The sequence below is a fragment of the Pteropus medius genome, unplaced genomic scaffold (assembly GCF_902729225.1).
Source record: "Pteropus medius unplaced genomic scaffold, Ma_sr-lr_union100, whole genome shotgun sequence".
NCBI classification, from domain to species: domain Eukaryota; kingdom Metazoa; phylum Chordata; class Mammalia; order Chiroptera; family Pteropodidae; genus Pteropus; species Pteropus medius.
The window spans coordinates 28,376,333-28,391,217 of record NW_024346667.1 but is presented as its reverse complement, the minus strand read 5'-3'; the positions used below and the strand labels follow the sequence as shown (position 1 = coordinate 28,391,217).

Sequence of the window (14,885 nt, the reverse complement as noted above, 5' to 3'; positions counted from 1 at the left end):
GAAGGGGTAGACAATAAAGTTAAAATAGCTAATATTAATTAAGATCCCTATTTCTGTGATGAATAGCGAGAGAATCATTTCAAGAAGCCATAATAACTTGGTGAATTAACAAAACATAGGCTTACAGTTCCGTTGTCACCAAACACCGCCCTGGTTCCCGAGCTCCCACAGGAGCAAAGGTCCACAATCATCACACAGTTCTGCGCTGTAAGTCTGACTTAATACCAGTCTTCTCCCCAGGTGGGTCTTTCAGTCTCTTCAGAGTGATTTACTCACACCACAGATGCAAACACACAGACACAGGATTACCCTCGACCCTACCCTTGTCTTTTACCCACTGACTTGCCTTCTTGAATGGCGTACCGGTTATTCCACAAATACATAAACAACAGGATATGTACAGGTATCTGTACATGCTTGATAGACAGCGTGAACCAGACTACTCACTGACGAATATGGGAAAGGGGCTGCCGCACGAGGCATGTATCTGACTACATTTTGCTGTTTTATACCTTTATTTTCTTTTAAAGTTGGCCTTAGATGTTCACTTTAGCTTTATTGCATTTGTGCAAGAGTCTTGTTTAAAATTCTTCTATGGAGGATGGCCGTGCACTGTTTTCTCCTGAAGCATGCTAAGGACAGCCATAAGCAATCTCTTGTTAGAGGGAGTTGATAGCTCACATTTAAATAAATTTTAATTCAATGCAATAATTTTTTTTATTCCATTATACACAACTTAATGAATTGTTGATTTAGATAGTAAATGAAAATTCAGTCTCATTGGATTTGTCAATAGAGTTTTCATTGCTTTAGAAAAATTTTCAAGATAGAATATTCTATAGTTTTATTATAATGCCACTAACAATGCAAATTTATGACAAAATCTCTATTTTGACATGTGTAAAGAGGAGTGGCCAGTCCTCCAGAGCCTGACCTTGATTTAGTAGTTGTCAGCATCCCCAGCACAGATGGCAAGCAGAGCTTTCTCGTAGTGCTGTGAAACAAAATTCTGAAAAAAAATTTATTTGAAATAAAATGTCATAGTATTTCTAAAAAGAACCATAATTCCTCTGAACTACAGATGAAAGATTTATGGGTCATTAGCTTTTCCAAAATTATTTACTTCTTCATCTAAAGATTTAATGTGTCCCAAGAACTATTTTTAGTGATAGTTATTAAAAAATAATACCGTGGTTATAGTCAATAGAATGTGGTTTGTATAAAGTCGATCAAACTCTAATGTGTATTTATAAGAAGAATAAATTACAGTAGAATTAAATCTTCTCTATAACTTCAGAAAGAGGTGTCTTAATATTGCTATAAATCAGTGTAGTGACTAGAGGGCAAATTCGCAATATGACTTAAAAAGACATAAAAATATTTATGTTCATTAGTGTAGTAATTTTACTTTAATAAATATATCCTAGGGAAATAGTTATCAATTATTAATGAGCACAAAGATTTATTCTAAAAAAAATACACCATAATATTATGTATAATAGTGAAAAGTTAAAAAGCAACATATAATAATGCAGGGTAGTTTATGTGCTTTCCAACTTATACAATAAAAAATTCCTTTCGTAGTAAAGCATATTAATGTATATATATATTTTTAAAAAGACAGAAAGCACCTACAACAAATTTTATTACTGGTTATCTGTGGTAATTAGGGTAATTTTTATCTTCTTTCCATGGTCTTCCATAGTTTCTAAGTTTTTTTTAAAACAATGATAGTAATAAATAAATGGAATTCTAAAAACTTCGTTAAAACTCAACTATCATATTAATGTTCTCTTATACAAAGCCATGTAATTATAATTTATTGCTTTAAATCCACATAGTAAAGTTGCATTACTATGTAAATGTTAGTAGACTTTGAGGAGGCAGTAAATTATTTGCAGCAAATGTATTAGAATTAGTGTATTCATTCAGTTAGAGTAACGACATGCATTGCTCAAAGATAAATGTTTATCATCACCAAAAGTTTAGGATTCTGAAGTTTTTGTGGTCTCTTTGACTTTGGGTTGTCGAGTTGCCTCTGAACCACCCTTTCAATGAACTAAAAAGCTATTTATGCAATTAAAAATTTCATTGGAAAACAATGTGAGCAAGATAACAGCATAGGTATGTGCAAAATAGAAGTTGTTATATTTTCAGGGCCCTGTGCCTGGTTAAATGTTCTGCTGGTGCCATCTTGAAATTCTTTATAATTTTCTTGTAAAAGGGATCAAATATTTCATAGGTGGTTCTATATATTTTGATAATGCTTTGCTAGGTTTTATCAAAATCCAGGGTAAAGTTTAGACATGTCAGAATAATGAAACGGGCTTAGTTATTTATGAATCACTGTTCTTTGCCCTTCAAGGGCTAAAGGGATAGGGTTATATAGAATTTTACATAACTATCATAATGTTAAGTTCCTCTAAATTACGATTTATGGGATTTGACCATCTACCCTGCCATCCATGAAAACATGAGAGACAACCACAGTGGTCTAAGACGCCTCTTCACAATTAATGTGGTCTTCTTACAAAATGTATTTTTTTTCAGTGCTGATTCTACTTGAGAATCTAGCTCATAAAGCACAATTACACAAGTAGGGGATGAATGTTTGACGTGACTATGTCAACGATTTTTGCTTAAAACACATGAAGGAGGAGTAAGTTCTGTCACTGACGTGAGGGTGTTTCCTCAGCGCTGTTGATGCTCTAAAGGTTGTGTGAAGTAGATCATCCCCTTCAGAACACTTAATATTTAAATTCTAACATGAAGTTACTTAAATTAAATGTCTTATTTCAGTTTCAAAAAGGAAAAACTATGGCTCAAAATAAATCATGTGTGAGAGCTTTACTTTGATATCATGAAATTGGGATTTTCCGTATCTCTCTTTGTATTGTTTCCTTATGGTCATCAGGTTAATTTCACGCTGGCAATTAGGATCCTAATTAAGGTTTTGTTATGGAAACTACAGTCCTAAAAGATATAGAAAGTGGAGAGGGGGGATGAGAAAACAGTACCTTACAGTCGATCTGTTTAAAACAGATTCATCACCTTTTCTACATAGCAATTTGCTCTAGTCCTGTATTCCTCAAACATTGGCCTCACCATCTGGGGAGGGCCTGTCAGATTCTCAGAGTCACCTCTGTCTTCCTTTCTTTCACTGTGTAGTACAATGAAGTATTCTACCTATTTTACTTATTAAATACTCTGTAACCTCTATTTCCGGTGTCACTGTCTTGATGCTGGCCCTTATCGTTTCACCTTGATTCTATCATTAGTTGCTCCCTTTCCATAAAAATTCTTAGTGGCGGGGGCAGGGAAGGGGAGTAGGAGGGATTTTGAACTCTGTTAGATGAATATCGATATGTCTTAGACAACAATTATATTTTTGCTGTATTGCCTGTTTATTATTAAAAAGTGTAAAAATACAAATTCCAGGTACTTGAAATATTTGCTGATTTAAACTCAAATCCTAAAAAATACGAAAACAATTTCCGTGTACTAGCTCCAGAAAGGATGCTGCTTTACGAATAAAGTTCAAATTTTTTTCAAATGGAGTAATTGTGACATCTAGTGGCCAGAAAGCATAAACTATTTGATATCTAAATGTTTTAGGTGCAGACCCGCTAACAAGCTTTTCATTATTTGAGGTGATTAAAATGAACGATCTACCCAAGTTTCCATATTTAAGTTGCATATCATTCGCTAAGAGTCTACTGGAGGAAAACACAGAGATTTTCTTTGATTAGGAGTGGTGAAATAGCTTTGACCGAGATTTTACATTTAACGGCCTCATATATTAAAAGTTTGAATACTCGAATATACAATCTTCCTCTTTACCTGCAAACCATTTGTGAGTACACACACCTTCCTTTTTGCTTTGCAACACACACAGCAGGGATATAGCGTTTACTTATTACTAGAATAACTAGACCCTTTGGGGTATGACGAATCAGAGCAATTGTTGTGATCTTTTTCCTGAGGCCACCCACGAGGGGACCTTTATTCCTCATGGGAGAAGGAAATGGCTGAAGGCAGCCAATAGCACTGACCAACACACTGTTTTAGATAATTTTCTAATCAAATCAACTTTTCCTGCTTGGAAATAGAATAAAAGAGAAACGGAGGACAATGAGCATTGATCTTCCCTCTGTGTACTGAGGATGCATAGGTTCTTGTACATAAATAAAAAATACTCTTTACACAGATATATAACAGAAATATTCTTGATGGTTGCATACTATTACAGTATGCTGGCTACTTTACGATGTTCGTCTGTAAAAAATTTTGAGGATAAAACACTGACAATTAAAATTTCTGCATTAGGGGATTGTTTTTAACATTTTTCAGTGAGTTTTCAAGACTATGACATTCTTAATGATTTGTATCAGATCTCTTCTTTTTCTAAATATATTTCATGTATGTTATGGATAAGTTGTGAATTGTCTTAGGCATTTAAGTGTTAGTTTCTTTACGAATGAATGTAACAAAGTATGTAAGATAGGCAATCACACTAAATTATGAAAAACATTCTGATTTGATTACAAATTTAGCTTAGAGTTTATTGTTGTCTATCTTTTTTAAAGTGTTATTTAAAAAATAACACCTTATATTTAAAACCACTGACATTATTTTGTGTTTTAAAACTTCAGGAACATCAAAATTTCCTACGGAGAGTTTGTAATGTTTTGACATTTTCTGTTTGATACCATATGCTCTGTACTTGCATAGGTATGAGGTGAGAGTATTTGGCAAGATACAAAAGAATTTGGATTTACTGGTTCCTTCAGTTGCTAAGAAACACTAAAGCACATGGGGGAGATAGGCCCCAAGGAATCATACTTCTTAGGTACCTTGATTTGATACAGAAAGCAGAGCATTATTTTTATGTGATGGGTCTCATTTTGGCGTATAATATTTGAGCATATTTTTCCTTAAATGAATATATTTGCATATGAGTGCAAAAATGAAAATCAGTATTTAAATAATGGAAGTAAAGCTAGCTCTTTGAGAGGGTAGACATGATTTCTGGAGAAATTTTTAATATATATGAGCCATATTTACATGGATTGCACAATATAGTCTATAAGCAAAATAGGCTGACTCATCTCGCGCACAGAGAACTGGAAAAAATCATAGAGAAAAGAAGAATGTTTAAGAGTGACAAAATACATTTTCTTTAAAATTTGAGAAACAATGAAAATGCTTTTTTTTCTGTTACAATCCTGGAAGAGTGATACTTTGTGAGTTCTATATGAGATTCCCTCATTGTATTAAATTTCAACCTTTAGAATAGTGGTGAAACCATAACATACATAAAAATATAAAGCAACAATTATAATGATTCATTCAGATTTTTATTTATCTCTACCTTTTGTTACTCTCTTAGTTCCTTCATATAGCCTAATGAAGAAAAATATGTCCTTCTTAACTAAAAATTTTAAAAAAGCTTCAAAAGACCCAGATTATCACCACTATTATAGATTTTTATTATTGTAAGATTCAATGTGATACGGTCTCATGAATATGGTTCATCTTCCCAAACACTAGTTTTAGTTTTTTGTAGGCTTGTGAGCAATTCTGAGGTCTCTTAAGAGAAATTGAATGAACCATAATAGGTCTGTCCCAGTGTTATAAGTCATCTACCCAAACCACTACAGCATTAGAACAGCCTAGAGCCTAGTCCTTGATGAAAGTCAGTTGGTGATTACAGACATTCAATAGTGTTTATTTAAATAAGTAAATAAATTAATGAATGAATGAGTAATGTATGCAAAGTTATACTTCTAGGCAAAAATAAAATCATTATAACAATGTTTTCTCTATAGTTCAAGTGATTATTTTAGATTGTGAGACCGTGTCTTCATCTTTTACTTTATAACTGTGGACCCTGTAAGCACTCCTGAGTTGCTGCTAGAATATAAATGTCTCATATAAAAGGACAGGGATTTTTGTTGTTGCTTTTGTTATTGTTGTTTTACTGTCCCATCTGCAGCACCTAAATCAATAACCAGAATAGTAAATACTCAATGTTTACTGAATGAATGAACAAATCAGTTCAATTGTTTTCTGGGATTTCTGATGTCCACTCTCTCCTCTCTCGTGCCCACTGCTTTGTTTGTGGCAGTCGTCTGTACAGGAAAGAGAATTTGCCAAAATATATGCACTTCATTCTCAGAATAAATATACAGATATTCATATTTTGTATACTTTTTTAGAGATTTCATAGAACCCACTAAATCCTTTATATGAAATCCTACCTCAAAACTCCTTTACAAAATAAACTATAAAAATTCTGTTATCTCTCAGCTCCCACTCCCATGTAGGTTTATGTCATTCTAGGAATGGAAAAGTCATAATATTCATTTATTCAGCAAATATCTAAGTGATTATTTGATGTGTGCCTATTATGGAGATATTTCACAATAACCCCTCATTTGCACTCCCTGTGATGTGTGCTGTCAAGTCAGAGCACAGCACAAGGTAAAGCATGGGTAGTTCAGTAGTAGTTTTTATGAATAGCTCCTACTGTTTTCCCTTTTATAGAGGGATACCTTTCTTACTTAGGAAGATATTGAAGGCATACCTCTCCACAATAGCCTGCAGCAATCACTACTAAAGTAACAACTTAAATCTTTTTTATAGTAAGACTTATTCCTAAGGGCAAATTTAGTAGAGAAGGTGACAAAAAACAAAACAAAACAAAACAAAAAAACTTCTTTTTCTCATGGAGAAAAGGAATCTATGTCACTAGCATTTATCTGCTCTTTAACAAGGGACTGGAAGTCAGTATATATAAAATAAATTTAAAGGTGTGAGATCCCAATTACCCAAGAGAGAGCATCTGAGAACTCAATGTTTTCTGGTACGCAAGTTGAACCAGCTTTCGGGGAAGGGTGTTAGTTCACTGAAGTTATCAGGTTGCCAGGTTAGTGCGTTGGATCAGTACTTGTCTTCAGTCTAGTTAATATCCTTTCTAAGTAATTACACTCAGGGGAGAGCGACTCAATCAAGAGCTTACCCATGCCTCTTTAGAGCCAGTCAGCATTTGCTGTGCACTAAAAGGTCAGGTGTACACCAAATAAACCATTACTTACCTATTGCAACTAGAAGCTCTTGAAAGTATCCATCATAACATTCATTAATGGCATCTACTATGTCTTGCCCAGAAACATTTTTAGATTCCTGAAAAACTTTAACGAATTGATATAATTAATGGAAATTTTGTAAATATTATAAATCTAAAATACAAATATTGATTAAATTGTTGTACATGGTGAAGGTAAATAAAGCATAGGGGCGGGGTTGGGTTGAAGTAGATTATCTTTAATTTTTTTTAATAGACTTTTGTGTATTTTACATATGTCGGAAAAAAAATTAAGTAAGAGAAACAGAAAGGTGCAGCAGTTGGAGACAGTCACAGTTCAGATAAATATGAGTGCACCTCTAAGACCAACAAGACAGTTTCCCATCAATTGTGATGTCAGTAATAATGACTTTGCCCCATTATGGACTGATCAAGCTATGTTTACTGTATTCTTTTCGAGGCAACATATAACATGCCTAATAGGAAATAGCTAATATATTTGAGTAAATTCTCCATCCAAAACAGAGATAGTTTTAAAAGGTTCAGTATTTAAAGGCTATATAATTCAGTTATTAGAAAAAATAAAATTATAGGGAAACTTTATTCCTTAGTAATGTCATTAGCTGAGGCATGTCTGTACCAACATAATTCAAAATCAGTACCTTTGAGATAACGAGCTTTCCTCTATGTAACATTCCCCCAGCCCTATAAGTGCTTGTTTTTTTATTATATAATTAGTTAAGTATCCCCAAAGAAACCTGATTAATAATTACCTAGCCACAGCTGTTGATAACTCTTCTTGCCTAGGATCATTTGTAGGATGGTTTTGTGTTCCATCTTTTACTGACCGGCTTCCCACAGGACCTGAAACATCATACGCACAGGCACTAGTGCCACAATGGCTCCAGACCACTTTAACTAAGGTTCTTTAGAGTCATTTTGAGAGCTGGTTCTAGTTAACAGCTCTCTGAGCAGCCATAGCAGGGTCTGTATATCCTTCCTCTTTGGCTCCTTGTAAAATAGCACAGGTTTCCCTTTGTAATTGTTCTTAATTGACAACCTGTATAGAATTATTGGGACAAAAATCTGTGAACCACCAAACACACTGGTAATTCCTAAGAGAGTTCAAACATTATTTAGAGTTGGATAGTCCATTTATTGAATGCTTTATAAAATATATTTTTTAATGTGAGTTCTTTTTGTATTTATTTAGTAGTAGTGGTAATATTTCAAAGATGTTGAAACATTTTCCACTTTTCCAAATCCCTGTGCAGTATCTTTTCCCCTATCAAAAAAGGCATCCACCGCCTGGCTGTGGGTGGTAAGATGGGATTTAACATTGTTAAGAGTAAAAGTCCAGAGAGAAAAAAAATGAGTTAATATTCAGTCTATGAATTATAAAATAGGGTATTAGCAACAATAAAATAATCATAAAATCCCAATTTTGTGAGTGATCATATTTTATAAATTTGTTTTACCCCATCTATTTATTATATAAAGGTTAGGTGTGGCCAAATTGACCTAAGGAATGTCTATTTCAAACAGGATGGAAGGTGGGAAGGAGGACTAGCCAAGGCAAGACCCTCTGGTCCCTAAGGATTATAAGGACAAAAGGGGAGAAAGAAGTAGGAGAGATATGTGATCAGACAGTTAACCTTTTCTTTGGGACAATATCTAGAGGGTAGGAGATATATGTTATAGATAGACAGATAGATAGATAGATAGATAGATAGATAGATAGATATGTACATACATACATATAGATATAGACATAGACATAGATATAGATAGATATAGGTGATATAGATATAGATAGATATAGATCCATTATGGAGATAAATAATCCACATTTAAATCATCTAAATTTGGAGAGATAAGGGGAAATTGATATGTCTATCAGATGTATTTATTTTGTTTCATTTCATTTCCTTAAAATGTCAGGTGACTAAGAATGCATACATGCAATTCTTATTTTTAAAGTCTATTTATGTATCTCTCTCTCTCTCTCTCTATATATATATGCTTTATATATATATGAGCTTTATATATATAATAGAAGACAACGTTTAGAGTGAACATAATTTTATTGAGTGGTAGGATCATGGTGGTATTTGATTTTCAAATTATGGAAGTGTTGAGGTATATATTTTTCTCCTTAAAGATAAAGAACTAAATGGGCTTACAGATAATAAGTCAATTACCCAAACTTCGATTGTTAGAAAAAGATGATTATTTGATTTCAGTCCTATTTCTATCTCTGAGATTTGGTTAGTGTACTCTTAGCCAAAAGAACTCATTATTTTCAGACAATCTCCTGTAGTCACTCTCTTATGGTTTTAATTTACACAAAGCAACAAATTACTAAAAGCGATTAATATGCTATACATTCTATGGACATGTGCCATTTATATAATAACATAAACTTATCACAGTAATTCTTAGTCTTCACCTTATTTGACTTATCAGTAGGATTCAAAGCAATCTCTCTCTCCCTCACTATACCTTCGTCACTGGGCTTCCATCTTGCACTTTTCTTTCTTTCCACTTCATTGGTTAGTCCTTCTCAATCGTGTGCATTGGTTCCCCCTTTTACTCTTCTATCTCTTAATACCGGAAAGTCGTAGTACTCAACTTTTGATTCTGTTCTTGTCTGTATCTACAATCCTTCCCTTGTTAATCTTAACTATGCATGTGGCTTTATTTAAATCATTCACATTTTCTTAGTGATTTCCAATCAAACTATATAGCTAAGTATATATGTGTCCTTGTAAAGTTTGTGAGAAACATTTAAGAATTTTCTGCAGTTCTGTGTATCTGAAAATTTTTTTGAAAGATAAGATTTTGGACTTGAAATGGTGCCCATCCGTTTATTTCTTCGTTAACTGCCAAGTGCACTTAAAGCAGACTGGTAAATTAAAAGAATGTGAATAAGTTTGTGATTTGGCTTTTCAACCAAGGTAGAGTCATCCTGATTTTGTCATTAAAAAAAAGCTTAAGATAGTTTCAAAGTGTGTGTAATTGATGTACATGTCCAAGAAATGGTATAAAATGAGTACGGAATTGGCAAAATAAAAATGTGAAAGGAAGAAATAAAGGGAATTAAAGTCCAGCTGAAAACATTTGGAGCAGGTAAGTTGACTACGGGTGACCCCAAAGCCATTGGCAATAACATCCCCAGAGGCCTCACTGTCCTAGGAGAATCCTGATAGCCAAGATGAGGAGTAAGCATTCAGGTGAGTAGTTTCCATTCTCTCTGTGAAAACGTTTATCAACTCCAGTGTGATTTGCACATATTGATTAATTAATCTCTAAGTGACTAATTTTTCACTATTTGACAGATAATTAGATCTCTTGTAAATCTAGTTTAATAAAAGCACAAAGGAAATGTTGTGAGCCAGAGTAATGATTGGTATTAGTTTTTGAGAAGAATGTGTTCTGGCTGAGTTGTTTCCTTCTTAGAAATAGTCCTGTAGGAAAATATAGATTAAGTGAAAGATCTTCTCTCCCAGAAAATATGACAGTAATTTTCACCACTTACCATTTCATGAATACCTGCATTCTCCAGTGCTCTAATTCCCTCAGTCTCTATCAATTCACAAAAAGAGGTGTGTCTTAATATCTGTGATGTGAAAAAGATGAAAGCCATGGACAGTCTCTTTTGATTCTGAAAGTGACCATGCAGAGGGAGGTAGAGAATGTAATTAAGACAACTGAAGAATTTTAGAATATTTGTATGGGGAGGGCATTGAGAAAAGAATGAGTTCACATACCTTAATTACGGAATAAACCTCTAATCTGAATCACAAGAAAGTTAAATGATAAATTCAAGGACATAAAACTGACTTATAACATAGCCAAGAAAAACATATGTGTGTGTGTATGTGTGTACATATATATACATATACATACATATATATACATATACACACACACACACACCTTGTTGTATTACAGAGGCTATCTATATATCTATAAATCTAGATAGATAGATGATAGATAGATAATAGACAGACAGACAGGGACAGAGAGAATAATAATCCCAGTGAGAGGATGGAAGAGATTTGTTTACCCTGCAGCACTTCTCAGTTGTCTAGTTGGAACTCCTCAGCTCTCAATTTCACAACCCTTTAGGAAGGAATTCTATTTCCTTTTAGTAAAATATTTAGACAGATTCTCTCTAAAGTGACATATGCCACAGACAGTGGTCAGAAGTGATGAACTTTTCCAATTTCCTGTTTCACTTTATATCTTTTTCTAATCTTCTAAATTTACTGATCTAAATCCTAAATCAGGAGTTTTAAACTCCTGAGAGCCATTTGTGTAGAAGTCAAGAGTCAATGAGGAATCTTCAAAATATTTCAAAGTTTAAGATAAATTATACATCTTACTAAGAGGTATGAATTATATAGGACTTTTAATTTTCAAAAAGACTATTATTAAGGGAGATTATACTAAGATACATCCTTTCAAAAGTTTTTTACTTCCATTTTCTACTACGAGTGAAGTAATTTCTGAAATATGTATTATTTTAAATATGCAAGTTGTGTTTTAAATTTTAAGGGAAATATAGTGTGAAACTTTATATAACCTTTAAGTAACCCTTATTAATTTTCCTTGGCTTCTGATAAAATCTAGGTCTCTATTTACCCTCATTTTTGATATTCTATGTTGAAAGGAAAATTTTACTACACTGGAAAGCTGTGTTAAGAATAAACACGAACACTTACTTAAGATTCGACCTCTAGAAATGCAATTTAAGAAGTTATACTTTATCCTGTTAAGTCGTAATACAAATTAGGTAAAACCTAGTGATAAAATCAATTGTTGCATGTTATTTTAAAATATGTGTCTATGCAGATAATACTATTAATACAAACACATACTCATATACTCTATCAATAATAAATCACTATTGTTTAATTGCAGAAAAAAAGGAACTGCAATTATGAACAAGATCGATTGTCCTAGCACATCAAGAGAAAACATTGTTCATTGATTTTTTTCCCCCTTTTGATTTATTTTCTCTCATGTTTAATTTTCAGAAGTGTGTTTCTTTTCCTGAAATACAAGAATGCTTGCTTTCTGAAAATACACTGTGATCCTGATTCTTAAATGTCAGTTACTTTTAGGTGGCTTATAGCTCAACCTATTCTAAGATTCTAAGAGGTTGTTTGTGTATCAGTCATTGAGGTTTTACCAAATAGAAGTAGAACTGGAATGGAATCAAACGGGGTTGGAGGTAGGAGTAATTAAACTGAACAGTGGAAGGACGGCGTCATTAGGTATTTTCATATTAGCCCTCTCATTCAGTAGATATGCATTGCTGGGCAAGCCATTTAACTTCTCTGGACTTCAGTTCCCCATCTCCATAAGGAAGGCATAGAGAGAGCTGGGTTCCCTGGGAAGCTGACTGTGATGCAGATCAGCAGGCATCTTGTTTATTATGGAATGTTCTTGGGATCAACACCTATGAGAGGGAGAGAAGAGAAGCAGAATTTGGCAGAAGGAGAAGCTGAATTGATAGAATGCAAAGTAGTCCTAATGAAACACACTTTTCCCCCCTACTAGACAAACATATTTTTATTCAATAATTAAAATCAATTTCTGCTTGGCTGTTAAGAAAATAAAAACTTGTATGATAGTAGAATGCAGCTCATGGATTTACAATGGGACTGTTAGCTTTACTCCTCTATTCGGAGCAGTACGAACTGCTCCGAATAGAGGAGTACAATCTGGCTAACAGTATCAACATGAATTTCTGACTGGAAAGTGTTGTTTTAATTTATATTACGTAGCATCATTACTTGATAATTAAAAAATAATGACCCTTCTAAGTTGAGAGAATGTTTTAATTAAAATTAATCTTATGACATTTAAGTTAGAAAAGATTCAATTAATAGGCCGAGATTATTTTTAAATAATAATTTTATTAAAAATTTTTCTTATAATGACTTTAACTTCGTACAAATTAGAATAAGCATATTTCTATGATTTACACAGAATCTCAAGTTGGATTGTAAGGAACCAAACTATCTGCTCTCATGTTGTTATTTTTTGATAGTCACGTAAGTGGCACTAGTCTAATAGTTGGAATGATAAACCGATGTTATAATCCTAGAGATTAGAATCCGCAGAATAGGACTTCATAAATTGAGATTGGTGATATGAGCAGTTTATGAACTATGCAGCCAAATCATGCAAATCCAAATCAAAACAAATTGAAACCAAACACAATCAAGCAAATTCTTGATTTTGTTTTTAAAATTCGAAAGTTTTAATTTAATCGAAAAGTCAGTGGATTTGCTTGATACTCTGGCACTTTTTTTAACTGAACTATTTGTAGGACTCCAATCAGCACAAATTACTACTCCCGTCGATGTAGGGCACTTAACACCTGGCTTCCTCAGCAGTGCTTTCTTTTGTATTTCTTTATTCCTAATTCTACACTGACAATGACTGGGGTGCGTGCACGCGCGTGCGAGCACACACACGCGCGCGCGCGCGCACACACACACACACACACACACACACACACACACACACAGAATTAACATCCATATTTCCTGGCAAGAAATGTAATTGTTAGTTTGTGTTCCAATCTGGCTAACATATTTATCCATTCTTTAGTTAAATCATACAAAATATATGTAAAGTACAGTATGAAGTTTTTAATCTCACTAAACACATTAAAGGAAACCACATCTCCTGTGTTTGGTTGGACATGTAAATCTACCCCAGACGAGGAAGATAGCAAAATAGAAATGGTATATTATTCATATTTGTTTGTCTCTATACCCAGCTCATGTTTCTATTACGGTGTCTTGAATTTAGCTAATATCCAGTAAGTGTTATTTTATAGAATTTACTGCTAAAATAGAATAAACTGAAGTTTTCTGTCCTGTTTTTTGAAAATGAAACATATCTATTTTAGGTGGGAAATTGGTGTATCTTACCTGGACCAAGTTCACAAGAGAATCTCTGAAGTGTCCTGAGGTCTCTGAGTAAATGTCCTCTTGAAGTTTGCTGCTGTATTCTGAATAAGAAAACATCCATGTTAAAGGTATGACTTATTACAGAACCATATATCAATGTGCTTTGAATAACTAATGCTACTTCTCCAATCGTGACTGGAAAATACAGGTAATAAAATCAATCTGTTGACATTTCTTTGTCTTTTACTACCTTCTACTCAGATGAAGCCAATAAATAGTTCACCAAAGAAATCTGACACCTAACAGAAATGTAGTCATGTGTCTATTTTCTTTAAAACAATTATCTTTATTCCAAAGTTGAAAAACCACATTAGGAGTCATTCCACATTCTCTAATTCCCAAAATTCAGAATTATACATTCTATTACCATAGAGTACTGCTCAGCCCAGAGCTTTTCCCAAGTGCTTTGTCTCATTTTAATATTTTAAGTGAAGGTTCTTACTTCATTCCTCTTGGGAAAGTCTTGTTCTTGTTCAAATGCAATATAGCTGACTGTCTGAAACACTTTCTTGACATTCAATATCACATTATACATGATGGCATGGAACATAAGGCATTATACCTTTTTGCAAATGAAAATAGCCTTTCCATTTTTAAAATGTGTAAGAATCTGATTTTGAGGTAGATTACAGTGATCATGAAATTTATGTGACCTGAAGTCATTACCCGTATTTGTAGAACCTGCTGATTGCTTATTGTGCTTCGCTTTATTTTGTCTGCGTACCTGGTCTCTCCTGGGTAAGAGGTATAATGCTCCCCGAACCCTTGTGCTGAGCATTTGCCTATCTTAATGTAAAAGTTCACCT

At 33.5% G+C, this 14,885-nt stretch overlaps 1 pseudogene; it reads right to left on the bottom strand.

Annotated features, from left to right (window-relative positions):
- Positions 1–940: 940 nt before the first annotated feature.
- The window catches only part of LOC120613482 (annexin A10-like), a 39,692-nt pseudogene continuing 25,747 nt past the window's right edge, over positions 941–14,885 (bottom strand).